The sequence below is a fragment of the Taudactylus pleione genome, unplaced genomic scaffold, assembly GCF_031769625.1.
Source record: "Taudactylus pleione unplaced genomic scaffold, aTauple2 ptg000154l, whole genome shotgun sequence".
Lineage (NCBI taxonomy): Eukaryota > Metazoa > Chordata > Amphibia > Anura > Myobatrachidae > Taudactylus > Taudactylus pleione.
In genome coordinates, this window is record NW_028284556.1 from 26,169,618 (window position 1) to 26,173,679 (window position 4,062).

A 4,062-nucleotide genomic window follows, 5' to 3' on the forward strand; every position below is an offset into this window, starting at 1 on the left:
TGATTGGCTGTTCATGGTTTAAATACTGGGCTGATTCACACTCTTTTCATGTCTTGATAAAGGCCTACTACAGGCCGAAATGCGTTGACAGCACCACGAGTGGGAACAGACTTTTCCTGAATTATCAGGTTTGCATCCTTTTTACACAAATTTTTTTTTATTTTTTTTTATTTTTGCATGTTATATTTTTTAATTTTCTAATGGATCTGTCAATGTTTTCTATTGTCTTTTTTGTTTGATTGACCACTTGTAGGTCATTTTCATTTTTAATACAAGATCACTTGCTGCTGTATCTTTCTATGGGTGATCGGTTACAATAAAAATTGGATGTTATATATATTCATTTGTTTTTTTTCTGGGTAAAACGTATCGTGAGGGGAATATTTTTTGCATGAAGAAAAACAATCAGGGGGACCCAAAAAAAATAAACCTTTACATGCTTGAAGTCTTCTATATTTACCGTGAGTGGGATACGCTTTTTCATCTGAGGACTATTTAAAGAAACCCTGATGTGTTTAAATTCCATATTCCTATAGTGAGTGGGGTACGCCTTCTTTTCCCTTGGCTGTTTCAAAACTTTTGGTATGGGTTATATATCCCCTTAACATGGAGGTGAAAGGGAGAAGGAAAAAGAAACCTTTTGATGTATGAGTTAGGATACGCCTGCACCCACTTGAATGAATCATGTCTATTTCTACATACTATTTTTTCACCATTTTTGGGATTTAAAACTGTGTTACACATATATGTTCTTTTCTGTTTCTATGATATCACGCATACATTGGAGTATAAAGAAGAGAAGAACTTCTCCAGGCTTCTATCACGGACACTATTTTGTTCTCAAGGAAAGAAATCCTTTAATAACACATTTTTATAATTTTTGTATAAGCGCCTTCTGTTTGAGTCACATAATTTTTTTATTTATTCATTTGTATCGAAATCTTGGTGAGATTTCGTATGTTTGAATTACTATAGGCTGCTTTTTGTTTGCGCCATTCACTTAAGATTCACTTTATTTTTTTACTTTACTGTAAAGAATGATCCTCTGATATTTTATAAATTTTTAATGCACTCTGATTTTCCCATTTCAGCATATGAGGTGGTTTAATGCTCAGGTCAGTTGGTAAAGTGTGTATAAGGCAGATATCTTTCCTCTGATAGAAGGGGGTATTACAGAGAGATGCATCCCACCATTCATTGCATGCACGCCGGCGTAAATAACGCTGGAATGCATGGATAGAATTGCAAAGGAAAGCTCTCCCAGTAAGAGCTGTCCTTTGCAATAAAAGGACTCAGAAGTCCTTCTGCGGGTGATGGGAGGGACCCGGTGGATCCCTCTCACAGCATTTGTCACACGCCGGCCTGGAGACCCCAGAATCAGACCCCGTCGCTTACCTGTGCGGGCGCTGACCCGCGCTGTCTTCCGGCTCCCGCGCTGTACGCTCCTTCCTCTTCTCCCAAGGCAGTCTCCGCTGTTGTCCTCTGGAGGGTCCCGCTGCTGTGCTGCTCCCACGCCGGCTCCTGCTGACTGCTGGTCCCCACTGACTACCTCCAGGAAGCGCTGTCCTCCGGTCCATGGGCGCGGCCATCTTGGATTGCCCATGTGACCCCACTACCACCAATGAGGAGCCTTCTCCTTCTCTCTCAGCCTGTCAGCTCCCAGTGTCCACTATAAAAGGATCCCCAATGCTCACACAAGTTGCCAGTGCAACTAGTTTCTTAGTTTAGCTAAGCAAGCCTTCCCACTGTGCTCCAGCAGCTCCACGTAGCCGCTCAGCTACCAACGTCTACCCACGGCTAACCAGCCGCTCCACGTAGCCGCTCAGCTACCAACGTCTACCCACGGCTAACCAGCCGCTCCACGTAGCCACTCAGCTACCAACGTCTACCCACGGCTAACCAGCCGCTTCACGTAGCCACTCAGCTACAAACGTCTACCCACGGCTAACCAGCCGCTCCACGTAGCCGCTCAGCTACCAACGTCTACCCACGGCTAACCAGCCGCTCCACGTAGCCACTCAGCTACCAACGTCTACCCACGGCTATCCAGCCGCTCCACGTAGCCACAGCTACCAACGTCTACCCACGGCTATCCAGCCGCTCCACGTAGCCACTCAGCTACCAACGTCTATCCACGGCTATCCAGCCGCTCCACGTAGCCACTCAGCTACCAACGTCTACCCACGGCTATCCAGCCGCTCCACGTAGCCACTCAGCTACCAACGTCTACCCACGGCTATCCAGCCGCTCCACGTAGCCACTCAGCTACCAACGTCTACCCACGGCTATCCAGCCGCTCCACGTAGCCACTCAGCTACCAACGTCTACCCTCAGCTATCCAGCCACTCCACGTAGCCACTCAGCTGCCAACGTCTACCCACGGCTATCCAGCCGCTCCACGTAGCTTCCTAGCTACCTCGTTACTGCCGCATTCCTCAAACTCCTGTCAGTTCGCTGCACCCTCTCATGCGGAGAAACTTCATTAAGCCAAGTCTCCTCCAGCGAGCATCTGCGCCAAGTAATACAGATCCAAGGCCCAGTCTGGGAACACAGCTCCTAAATTCCACGTTTGTGACAGTTTGCACTGGCCAGATGGACTCGGCAAGTGGTCAAGGATCTGGGATAGAAGCCTTGCAGGATGTGCTATCCCGTCTGGAAAGACAGGAGACCTCTCAGGCTCAGCTGATCCAATTTATCCAAGATATGTCGTCACGCCTGGACAACATTCAGTCCTTACTGGCTCATCCCGCTCCCGCTGGCTCCCAAGCCGCCTCTCCTCCTGTGGTGTCACCTGCTCCTCCGGTTCTACCTCCTGCTCGTCTTCAGCTCTCCCCTCCGAGCAAGTTCGATGGCAACTCCAAATTATGCAGGGGTTTTTTAAACCAATGCGAAATCCAATTCGAGCTACAATCCGCCAACTTTCCGACGGCTAGAACCAGGGTGGCATATATCATCTCTCTACTCTCTGGCCAAGCACTCGATTGGGTCTCGCCCCTTTGGGAGAAGTCGGATCCCCTGCTCTCCAACTACCCCGAATTTGTTGCTACATTTTGCAAAATCTTTGATGAACCCGGAAGAACCACTTCCGCATCAGCTGATATTCTACGCCTCCGTCAGGGCAGCAGGACCGTCGGCCAATACGTAGTCCAGTTCCAGACTCTGGCTTCAGAACTCAATTGGAACGAGGATGCCCTCATCGCTGCCTTCTGGAGTGGCCTTTCTGAAAGGCTCAAAGATGACCTAGCTTCCCGTGACCTTCCAACCAGTTTGGATGGGTTAATCTCTCTCTGCAACAAGGTGGATCTCCGTCACAGGGAGCGTGCCTTGGAAAGAGGCAGATTTGATCGTGGAAGGCCACGTCCAGTTTCCCGCTTACCCTCTCCTCCTCTGGGCGAAGAACCCATGCAGGTCAACCGCTCTCATTTATCGGCGGAGGAGCGGCAGAAAAGGCAGAGGCAGAACCTCTGTATGTACTGCGGATCTCCTCAACATTTAGTTAAAACTTGTCCCATTCGTCCGGGAAACGCCTCCTCCTAACTTATGAAAGAGAGGTTAAGTTAGGAGTTGCCATTGAATCACAAAGGAAGTCTGATTCCACCATCCAGGCTCATTTAAAGTGTCCTCAAGGTTCCAAAGCTGTATTAGCTCTCCTGGATTCCGGAGCGGCAGAGAACTTTGTCACTACTGAATTTGTCCAGAAGCATCAAATCCCCATGGAAGCGTTGCCTCGAGACATCACTTTAACCGCCATCGATGGTAGTCGCATTTCTAGTGGAACCATCACCCATCGTACAACACCACTTAAACTTACCATTGGGGTGCTCCATTCCGAACAACTATCCTTCCTAGTGATTCCCAAAGCCTCTCATTCTTTAGTCCTCGGATTACCCTGGCTACAGAGACATTCACCTCAAATCGATTGGACCACCATGCAAATAATCTCCTGGGGTTCCAATTGCTTCAAAGGCTGCCTTCAGCGGGTAATACCTATCAGATCTTCCGTTGTACGGGATTCTACAGACCTGCCCAAAGCCTACGATGGGTTTCAGGTCGTCTTTAGCA